This window comes from Hibiscus syriacus, unplaced genomic scaffold (assembly GCF_006381635.1).
Source record: "Hibiscus syriacus cultivar Baekdansim isolate YM2019G1 unplaced genomic scaffold, ASM638163v2 tig00110328_pilon, whole genome shotgun sequence".
NCBI lineage: Eukaryota > Viridiplantae > Streptophyta > Magnoliopsida > Malvales > Malvaceae > Hibiscus > Hibiscus syriacus.
Genome location: NW_024062685.1, coordinates 868,593 through 881,057, shown reverse-complemented (window position 1 = coordinate 881,057; position 12,465 = coordinate 868,593).

Below are 12,465 nucleotides of genomic sequence, written 5' to 3'. Positions count from 1 at the left end.
TTAACCTTCCAGAAAACTCGTACTTCCTTTTGCGTTTTAGGGGGAGGTAATTCCAAAATGCTTTGACTTTATCAGGATCTATTTCTATCCCATTCTCATGACTACAAATCCCAATAACTTCCCTGAAGTAGCTCCAAATGTGCACTTGGTCGGGTAAGCTTGAGCTGGTATTTCTTTAATCTTAAAAATAGTTTCTTTAAGACTTTTACATGTTCTTCTCCAGTTTGTGATTTGGCAATCATATCATCCACGTACACTTCTATATCCCTGTGCATCATATCGTGGAACAACGTAACCATGGCTCTTTGATATGTTGCCCGGCGTTCTTAAGTCCAAGAGCATCACCTTGTAGCAAAACGTACCCCACATTGTCACAAAAGTTGTCTTTTCCATGTCTTCTGGGTCCATCTTAATTGATTGTAACCTGAGAAACCCCATGAAAGAGGAAAAGAGCATGACCAGCGTATTGTCAACCAAAGTATCGATATGTGGGAGTGGAAAATTATCTTTGGGGCTCGCTCGATTGAGATCCGGTAGTCAACACACATCCGAACTTTGCCATCTTTCTTTGGAACTGGCACTATGTTTGCTACCCATTCAGGGTACTTGGCCACTTGTAAAAATCCAGCATCGAATTGTTTTTCATTCTTCTTGATTTTTAATAGCATATATGGTCTCATTCTTCGAAGTTTTTGCTGAACAGGCTTGCATTCCGGTTTTATGGTAGCTTGTGCATCACAATGTCAGTCTCCAACCCGGCATATCTTGATAAGACCAAGCAAACACATCCCTATATTCCCGAAGAAGGCTTATAAGACCATCTCTATTTTGGTGAGAGTGAAGTGCCAATTTTAACTTCCTTTATTCCTCTTCTGTTCCCAAATTTATGTTTCAGTTGTCTCTTGTGGGGCAATATTTGTCTATCTTCTTGCTCATCATTCTAACAAGCTCAGAGTTTAACTCACATTCCTCTTCATCTTTATAACCCTCAGATTCTTCGACACATGTCATTTTCAAAATCAATTTGTGGTTCAAAAGTATCATTACTCGAACAGTTGATATCTGAAGACCTGCGAATCAAAAGGAGTATATTGGCTGTGGGACAAAAATTTTATCTAATATTTATTAAGAGAATAATTATCAATAAAGAATAAAGAATATCAAGAGATGAATAAAATACTTGCTAAGATTAGAATGAAAGAAGAACACTGTTTCATTAAAGCAATGACAAATAACAATTTGTCCTTTTACAAAAGCCCTATATATTTGGGTCAAAAGGAGACAGATTTGTTATTATGCATTACTTTGAAAAGTGCTTATAGAAACACAGGGAGTTCTTCAACAGTGTAATTGTTCAAAACATAGCCAGGCGGACACGGACGGATTGATGCCAATGAACACTCTCCAGTAGACTCTTCTGTGATAACGTTGATGCTCAGGCTTCCCAATAAATCTTCAACAAATTCTGTATCAATATCCCCTAACTGTTTCAGCGTGTCAATCACAAATCCTCCAGACACAAAAGATTGGAGAGTGGTGGAATGACCATGGGTCCCAAACAAGATCTTCTCCCTTTACTCTTGCCTTCCTCCTTTCCTTAAGCTTTTGTGCATCCTTGACTTTATCATGGTATGTGGTTGTATCCGAGACCAAAATAATTCTTTTAGGATGGAGCCGACCCTTCAGTGATCCTTGCAGTTTCTTTCCCAAGCCTTTCCCTTTGCTCTCTAGCTAAGGTCTCCTTTAATTGCATCTTGTATTTTTGAAAGATGAGGAATGAGAATTCTTTTGCCTTCAGAAATAAAAGTAGCATTAACAAATTCCAAGGACTGGAAGGAGGACTCTAGTGCATTTTCATCTACCCCTACATATGGTGCATCTGTAGTGATAGAGGCATGATATCTTCTTCCGCTTTGATGGTCACCAGAGTCCATCAACAATGAATCGGAGCTTTTGGTGAAGGGAGGAAGGAACTGCCCCAGCCATGTGAATCCAGGGTCTCCTAGCAAGCAACTATAACGGATGAATATCCATGACAACAAAATCTACTTCAAATGTTGTAGGGCCAATCTGAGAGGGATAATCATCTTCCCATTATCTTGCGTTCTGTCCCATCAAATGCCCTTACAGCATTGCTACAAACCCTCATTTGTGATACATCCACAGGAAGTCTATTTAGAGTGGCGAATGGCATAACATTCAAGGCCGATCCGTGTCAATTAACACCCAGAGACGATGACTCCTTTGCAATGAGCGGTAATGTGTAAAGCCTTGCCCCTGCCTTTTCCTTCTTCAGGTATTTCGTCATCATAAAATAAATAAAATTATCTGCATTAATATGATTTACCATCCTGTCCACACGTTCCACTGGTATATCCTTCCCTACAAAAGTTTCATTAGCACTTGATCAGAGTATTTCGATGTACTTCGAATGCAATAGTAGAGATAACATTGAAATCCGTGCTGGGGTTATGAAGCTGTTCCACAATATTATACTCGCTATGTTTCAGAAACTTTAAAATCTGAGCCTCCTCAATCTTAACAGGCTCATTCAATTTATCCTCAGGATCTTTAATAACCACATCTCTTGCTTTATCAGCCTTCCAGGAGCATAGCATCTTCCACTCCTGGTGAAAAATCCAACTCAGCAACCTCTTCCTCCTTACTCTCAGGAGTATTAATTTGGCATGTATAGTCCCAGGGAACACTCTTGTACTCTTGTAGGAAAAGGCGTAGGGGTTTTGATCACACCTAGAGTTATACTTCCACTGCTGGCCTCGTAATTTGGTTCGATATGACCAGGACAGGCTTTTTTAATTCTTTTCAGCTTCCCTTGAATTTCTTCAGAAGCGCAGATATATCTTTCATTCTCACTCATTCTTCTTCATAGAACTGCAACTCCTGCTTGTTCATTAATTCTTGGACTATTTGCCTGAATTCTTGACAGTCTGAATTTGATGACCATTTTCACCATGGTATTCACAAAAGATCTCTGTCTTTCCGTTGAGCATTCATTTCTAGGGCTCAACAACCCTCTCTCCTTTATTTGAGCATATACCCATTTCAGTGGTGTTCTTATTTCTTCAATTCTCCTTTATTTTCTGATTTTCTCAATAGCGTTCACTCCTGATTCTGATGATTTGGAAGCGGGTTGCAGCAACACAGGGTGCTTCAGAATCATTAAAGGACACCACCTTTCTCTTGATCAGATCTTCAACCACTCTTTTAAAAGCGAGACAATTTCAATGTTATGTCCTCTGAGATTTGCATGATATTCGCATGTCTCATTTTCGTTGAACCATTTTGGATAAGGGGTTTAATTGGATCAATGAATTTTGGTGACACTACGTGAGCTTGGACTAATCCATGGAAGAGCTCACCGTAAGTCATTGGTATGGGAGGTGAACGTCATCCTTTCATTGTTATGCTTAGTCTCTCCTTGGGATGAAGAAGAATTTCCCATCTTTGGCTTACTCACAGAGAAATTTACATTATTCACCTCTCCTTTCCTTTCAATAGGGTTTCTTTGCAGGAGTTTGGCTACGACAATCTGCCCCTTCTTTAATGCTCTCGATCATCTCTCCGCACATCACGATATCAGAGAAGCTCTTAGTTGCCATCCTAACATATGATCAATATAAGGAGATTTTAACGTATCTATAAACATGGTTATAAACTCCCTCTCGATAAGTGGTGGGTACACTTGAGCAGCAATATCCCTCCAGCGCTGAGCGTACGTCGGAAAGTTCATTATGCTTCATCTCCATATTTTGGAGAGTAACACGATCAGGCATATCGGTAACGTGTTGATATTGTTCTTTAAACGCATTGGCCAAATCCTTCCAAGACCCTATTTTAGCTCGGGTTAATTGGTTATACCATCTGACAGCTGACCCCGTCAAGCTGGCCTGGAAACAGTGAATTAATAGCCCATATCCTTCAAAATCCTGTCATTCTTCGACAAAACATGGTCAGTGAGCAACATGACAAGTTTTCCATCATACTTTTCAAATTCCGGCATCTTGAACTTTGGTGGTAATACTAGGTCTGGCAAGACTCAATTCCTCTGCATTCATTCCGTCTTGAGAACCTGCTTTCCCATTTTTAAAAAACCCTTTGCACCAGTCCTTTAAATGCTCTGGTACTTCGTTTTAGGTTCTCCATTTCCTCAGGATCTACATCAATATACTATAAGGACTGTTTGAGGGTTAGTCGTGGCCATTTGAACCTTTACAGCTGAAGACCCTGCAGGATGTTCAACTAGCTTTTCAGGTGAGATAACTAGTCTCGGGGTAGACTCCTGTCTTTTCAACAGGGGCCGTGCTTGGTTCTTTAACTGTTTCAGTACGTATCCAGACATCTTGGTTATCATCATTCATCATATTAGCCGGCTTTGCAGGATTGATCTATAATTGACTTTTGTGACTGATCCATCTTTGCCTGCCATTCTTGTTGTATTCTTAGTAAATCTTCTTGCATTTCTTTCTTTAATTGATCAAGCTTGGCCTCCATGGCTCTACTTCGCGTGATAAGGATTGGAGTTCTTACTTGCCAGAATCGTCTGTCACATAACCCTTCGGAAATTAATTTTATTGTTCTTTTAAATTCGAATGCATATTATTGGTAATGTGCTATAAATGATACATTTTAATGGTGATGCATTATAAATGATGAATACTTATGCATAATGAATGATGCAAGTATGAAATGCAAATAAAAGGCGTTGACCAAGCAGTAAACCATTCGGAAATACTTTCATTGGATAAAAGTTTCACTCATTACAAAGGAGTTCTATTACATATAAGGCCTAGACCTCAGACTCAGCTCTACAATTCATTCATAATGGCGATGATCTCCCTTGTATATTCAGAAACCGGATTTTGTGCGCAGTTGGATGATCTCCGCTCTATTGGCTAATTCGTTCATGTACCGAGCCACTTCACCCATTTGAGCAATAGCTTCCCCCATCATGCGCTCGCGTTCTTCTACCAAGGATCGATAGTGCTCATATGTATTTTCCCATCCCTTATTGATGCGTTTGATTTCTTTTTCTAGACTGGTAATATGAATTCGGCATTTCGGGAGTTCACCTTTCAATTCTCTGATTTCCTTCTGGAAGGATTGTTTTCTTCGAGAGCAACTCTTAGGTCCACTGAAGCGGGAGGAACTTGTACTTGCAGAAGGGATTGCTCAAGGTTCGATACATGAATTTTGAGCTCATCATTCATAGCTCGAGATTGGTTCATCTCATGTTCGAATCTCATCTGTAATTCTCCCATTTCTCCCGTGAGCTCATCTACTTGCTGACTTTTTGTCGAGAATCTCTGCATCCACGATCCAATCTCTGCTGCTTTCTATCGAGGAATCGATTCCATCCCTGTCTCTCAGACCACATCTCTTCTTCTTTGCTTTCTTTCTTCTTCGAGCTCTAAAATTCTTCGATCTTTGTCCTCAAAGTCCTCAATTATACTGTTCATCTCAGTTTTTAACCCTGGACTTGATTCTTTCTTCTTCTAATTCTTCAAGCTGACTCTTTTCCTTCTGGAGTTTTGAGCTCTACGAGCCTCAGCTTTATACTGCTTGATCAATTCCTTTTATCGGCCTCTAGCTCGCATACTTTGCTTTTCCAGCTTCTATCTTCTTGATCTGACACTTGTTCTCAATTTCCAGACTTTGATTCGCCGTCTTGCAGCCGCTAATTCTCTGGATCCAAGTTTCTTTCTCACTTGCTGCACCCTTTGATAATCTTTTTTTAAGTCTTCTAAATCGGCTTCCACCTCCTCTTTCCGTTCTCTCATCATTATAAACTGTCTGGCATGAAATTCAGCCTCGATAGTCAACATGAAGTTTTCTCTCTCCATCTTTCTATTTTCTTGGAATCTTAGCCTTTTCCATTTCAAACTCAATTCTTGGATTCCAAATTCGAAGGGATATTTTTGATTTGTTCTTCTATCGACCTTGATCCCCTCCAGATGTTAAAGGTATCTTATCATTTACCCTCCTGATTCTCCAGGCTTCATAATCAGGCGTCAAGATAACATCCGCTCCAATTACTTTAGTCCTAAAAAGTCATCCTCCAGGAATCAGCCACATCTTGATTTTCTTTCTATAATTGCCTTCTTTTATAATCAAATCAGCACCAATCAACCCATGAGTCACGGGAACAAACTGTCGGGCACCGTACTGTCTCAATATCAACAAAGGAGCGTATCCCACTCCCCACAGTCCCAGTAATATGATCCAGTCCAAATCTCCACACTTGAACAAGATTTGTGTATGCATCAGCCACGGTGTTCGCCATGCTATGTTTTGACTCTGTAGATTCCGGAAGAAATCAATCCATTGATCTTTCTGAGATACTTCAGGCCACTCCTTCGTAAGGTACTCAGCGACAGGAGAATAATCTTTCAAAAAACGATTATAGTTGACTTTTTTCCTTCCAGAATGGCTTCTGATCCACACAGTAAGCAATTGAGCACAACCCATAAAACGACCTCCCCCCAACTTCTACATATTCAAAGATCGGAAAGTTTCAGCAAGAATCGCATGGAATGGATTCACCTCTCTTCTAACTTCTCAACCAAATCGACTACTGCTAGCTCGATCAGCCCCAAACATTTGGAAAGATTACCAAACCATATATACCCAAAGCAAATACATCTCTACGCACGTTTCATCTACATGTGCTTCAGCTATCTTTGTAAGTGAGACCACGGCACTCCCTCACTTTCTCCCTTGCGTTGCAAGCGATCATTTACCCATTTGTCGCTTGTGCCCGAGATCTTTGCAAGCTTTGACTTAAAAGAAGGCCCTTTATCGATCGGGAGTAAACTTTGTCTACTTTAATGCTTGGCAAATTCAACGAAATTGGTATTCCTCGAGGGTTGGAGTCATGTCCTCTCGGTTGAATGTGAAACAACTATAGGCCGGATTCCAAAACTATATTATGCTTCGTATGAGAACTGGGTCTACCTTCACATATAACAGATGAAATATATCCCCATAAGTCTGCTGAAAAGCTTGCCTCTCAATAAGATTCCAATTTTCCCAAATGGTTTTCAATCCCTGAAGCTCATTCTGTTTTAAAGAAGCTGGTGTATAATCAGACAGATCCGACACGTAGTTCCCTGATAGACTATCTCCCTGCTCTTTCTGCTTGGCTTCGGGACCAGTTCCTTACATCTGCTGGATTCACTTCTTTGTTTAGGAAACTCCTTCCATCGTGAAAGTCTTTCTACTTTATCGATACTCACAGATCAATCGCCTTTTCTAATGATATGTCTATGCAGTATGAAAAAATAAACAAACAACAAAACAGTTAGTCAAAACAATTGTATAAATTAACATAAAAGATATATAAAACAGGAAATAAATCTATTCTATTTATGTATTATCTACCCGAATAATATCCTCAAAAAGGGTCCTACCCGAACATGCTCTCTACCCTCCTAAATTAATTAAATTCTAACTGCACCTAAATTCTATTTCACATGCTTTAACAGAATAAATCTATTATACACATCAAAAATAAATAAATAAAAAAAATAAAAAGGTTAGAGGGTTTCTCCATTGTGTACGCCTATTTTGGGTACCTATTGGACGGACAGAGGTTCAGTATGACTCTACCTAGTGTGACCGTTCTATGGTTCACTATATGCATGGTTTCAGCTCTAACAGGAAAAAAGGGACTCGAATTGTCCTTGATGTCGGTGCCCCCTTGGGCTACCAAACCCTCAATCCTTACCCATTACAGGTTTCAAACGGACCGAGTTCAATTCGAGGGGATTCACTGCCTTATACCCATACGAGGAATAAATTCCTACGAAGGTATAAGGTATGTATCCCATGGGTTGTTTGCTAAAACTCATACGAAGAATAAATTCTTACGAGAGTAAAGCAAACACCCTAACTAATTTGGATCGAAGCTCATGTCTAGAGCTCGTGTTATGCTAATGAAAGTGATGTGTGAGGAGAAAACAAACAAACCTTGACTCAAAAAAAAAAAAACAGGGAAAATAAAAAAAATAACACCCAACGAGAACTAAGAAATATCTGGAAAAAAACAATTAAAATGTTAGTATATAAAAATAAAGAGATAAAATAATAAATAAAAATTCAATAAATAGATCATATTTTTACTAAAGATTCGAACTTATAATTTCCACCATAACGACCATATATAAGCGACCGACAGCCTGACTCTCTAGTTTCGTCCCCAGCAGAGTCGCCAAGCTGTCATAACCATTTTTTTTTAGGTGGAACCATTATTTATGGTTTTAAAAAACGATTACGACTTTAATTCGGAAAATTTGGTGATTTTGAATGGATTTGAATAAAATTGAAAAGAGTCGCCATCGACCTTTGGGTTAGGTAGGTCAAATACCTAAAACGTCTTTTAAAAACAATTTTTAAGAAAAATAATTTTATAAGACAAAAATTTGGTCTACGTTACCAAAAATTCATTTAAAATAGGTTCGGGAGTCGGTTACGTGTGGGGAAGGGTAAACACCCCCACAACGCCCAAAATTGGTACTGTGTAGCTTACACATCGTCGTAAATGGTGGAAATTACAATTTGAATATGAAGTAAAAATATGATATATTTATTGAATATTAGTTAAAATAATAGAAATACTTCACTTGGTAAGAAATCTCGAGATTTGCAATCCTCAACGGGGGAAAGCTATCTCATCTATTTCTCATCTATAAAGTATATCCTATCTTTGAATTACCACTAAATAATATCATCATGAGTAGAAAATAAAATATGCTTAATATATGTATCGTTAATATTAACATAACAACCATTAATACAATAAAAATTATGAAAATAGAATAATAAATAAATTATGATCTATTTATTGAATATTAGTTAAAATAAATATATAAAAAAAAATCCTTTTCTCGATAAGAAATCCCGAGATTTGCAATCCTCCGCCGGGAAAGCTACCTCATCTATTTCTTACTTGTAAAGAATATTTTCTCTTTAAATTAAAAAAATAATGACGAAAATTGACATAAAATGCATCATATTATACTTTTCCAAAGCATACATCATTCATATTAAGAATCAAGAAATAAATAAATAAAGATTAAAATTTAAACATCAAACAATATGAACATAAAATAAAATAAAATAACAAGAATAGAATAACAGTAAAAAAAATTCATAAGCTCGTACAAAGGAAGAATTTGTGCTTTCAAATCCATATTTTATTTGAACGTCGTATCGGATTGCACCACTTCGGTCAAATAGTACTTTCCACGCCCGTTCTACAAATTCATGTTCTTGAAAAATATTTGAATGAAATTAACAACTAAGGAAATAAAATAGAAACAAATATGATTGCAAATGACAAATAAAATATTTACTGTTATTAGAACATTTACTATACATGTATAAAGGATTGAAAAGCAAACAATTAAATATTACAAACCAAACTAAAATACCAAAATAAATCATTTAAGGCAATAAAATGTAATTAACGGAAATTAAAAGAGCTAAAATGACAAAAAAAATTAGGGACTAAACTGCAAAAATACAGGAAGTTAAAGAACCAAAATAGATATAATCGAAACTTTAGAAACCAAAATGGAAAAAATTGAATTTTGGGAACTAAAACAGTAAAAACAGAATCTTCAAGGGCTAAACAGCAAAAACAGGAATTTAAAATACTAAAATCAATAACAGAAAGTTAAAGGACCAAAATGCCAAAAACAGAAACTAAAGGACTAAACAGCGATTACAAAACAAACAGAACCCAAATATAAAACATTAAAAAGACAAATACTAGAAACCAAAATAACTCAACAATATTATTAAGGACTAAAATAAAATGAAAGTAAAACAAGTAAGCCATATTCAGCATTTAACCCAATATATAAAAGTAGTGATCAAAATGCATTCAGAATCAAAATACATGGATTATAAACATAAATAAAACATGTATTTCTTTTACATAGTAAATAGTGACTAAAATGAACCAACAATAAACTATACTGCACATGTATAAATAAATTAAAGTTTGATGGCTGAAACACAAATATAACCACAAAAATATTTAATAGCAAATAATGACGAAAATGTAACAAAAATAAAATAAAAGCTCAAAATAAAATGATGAAATTTCATTAAAGTGGTAAGATTACAACCATTACACAAGCTACAGGGACCTTAACTGTGATAATGCTAAGAACACGCGTGCAAGATTACAGAGGTAAGAGGACCAAATAGGCTATTAGCCCTTAATCCCATCACTCGGCCTCCCTCTTGCTTCAAAACGACGTCGCTCGACGTCTGAGATATAACCCTTTTAAGGGTTATTCTGAAACCCTAAAATCATTTACTCTCCCCTCATCAGCCGTTTCACTCGTTCTTCCCTCATAACAGAGAGCCGAAAAGGCTCTCAACCTTTCTCCTTCTCACCCCTTCTCTTCAGCAAACAGAGAACCCTAAAGAACCCTAAACTCCCCGGCCACCGTAGATCGGTGGCCATGGGGAGTAACCTCGTCTCTCTCTCACCTAAAAACCTAAGTGAATCAAAATACAAAACCCACTGCACTCCAACCCTAACCAACCTAGAAGAGGAGAAGGCTTTACCTTCAGATACGGGGCTAGCTGGGATCGGAGAAGGTCACAACGAGATCCACGGTGGTGGTTCGAGGAGGAGGTAAAACTTTTTTCTTCTCTCTCTTTTTTTTCTGTTTCGTATCTCCTTTTTTTTTTATTCTCTGTTTTTTTTTTACCCACCGTTCTCCATTTCCTCTTCTTTTCTCTTTTATGTTTGCTTTCCCCCGGATTTCTGGTGAGATGATGATGATATCTAGGAAAAATAGGGGATGAGTCTCACTGACTTGGTGGGATCGAAATCCCGAATACTTAGGGATTTATTGGTATTTAAATTTGGAATTTAGATTTTGTGAGATTTGAATTGTATATGATATATTTTCTTGATTGGTTTTGCTGTAGATGACAATAGTGCAACAGTTGGGGTCAGACCGGAACAGTGATGGTGGCGGCGCTGAGGCAGAGAAGGGTCACACGGCGGCTGGAAGGGGATTAGGGTTTGGAACCCTAATATGTTTTAGGGTTTAGACTATCTACTGGATTGGGCCAGTGATAGTGGGCTTCTGGTTTGGGCCAATTGGGCTTCGGGTTGTTGGGCTCCGGGATTAGGCCTTTGTAATCTGAATTGGGCTTCTAAGCCTGCAAAAAATGTAATATGTAAAATTAATAATAATAATAATAATTAATAATAATTAAAAATAAAATAAATAAAAAAAATAAATATAAAAGACCCGGACAAAAACGGGTGTACACTATCCATTTTGAGTACACTTCTTTATCCACCGACGAGCTCGCCGTTCCGGTACTTTGAAGAAAAGAATCCCCCCATTTTTAGCTTTCTACTATTTTGAGTTCAAGATATGGTTGTTAATGTTGAAAAAGGCGACATTTTTACTGGAGGATGACGTCGCGAGCCTTAAGTGGCTATCTCATTTCGTTGATGATTCCTTCTCGGAACACTCTGCGGCGGCGTATCCAACCGGAACGTTATCGGAGAAGCCCAAGTTACCAGGAAGCAAATTGCCTGAACCGGAAACACCAGTTACGACTTGTTTTAAAACTCCGATTTCAGCCAAAGCAAGAAGCAAGCGCGGTCGAAGTGGTGGTCGGGTTTGGTCTCTTGTCGCTTCCCCTTGTACGGAATCCCCTTCAAGTTCCACTTCGTCATCTTCCTTAGCCCTTGGTTCGTTTACTCAAGCAGTGTCCCCGGTTCAGCCTGTGAACCCCTTCTGCTATAAGATCTATTGTTAACGGGCTAGCCCTTCTACTTCTTCTAATTTTTCTCGGCTTGTGTTAACTACCCAAGAAAAAGAAGAAGATGAAGCAAAAACCATGGAAAAGATTCAATTGCTTTCAATATTTGACATTTCCGTCAACTCAGTTAGAATAAACTTTAAATCATCTAGTTGGGTATTCCGTCGTTTTTGTTAATGATGGATCAACTTAAAACATTACTAATGAAAACACAATTTTACTCAAATATTAACCCTCATTTGCATGATTTCCTAAGATTTTATTTTATGAAAAACAAGATACTGGTTACCAATTATTGAGAAGTAGAACAGTAATGAAATCTGCTGCCGATCGGTTCCCTGCAGCAGCAGGCATATTCCCACCCATTAAACCAAATTCTCTTTGCTTCAACCTCTCTCGATCGGTGTATCCTTCAGATAACGATTCCGGCGATCTCTTTCGTGATCATATTCTTTCCCACCGATATTTTGATATTTTCTCTTCAACTTCCTACTCCCAGACTCGGTTAAAACTGAAGCTTCATCAACGCAATCCCTTGTTACTTATTATAATTTTAAGCGCGTATATATTCAGACGACGGCGGCGATAGGCGCGTCTACGAACGGCCCGGAGTAGACTCCTCCAAAAACGAAAAAGTCTGTTCCC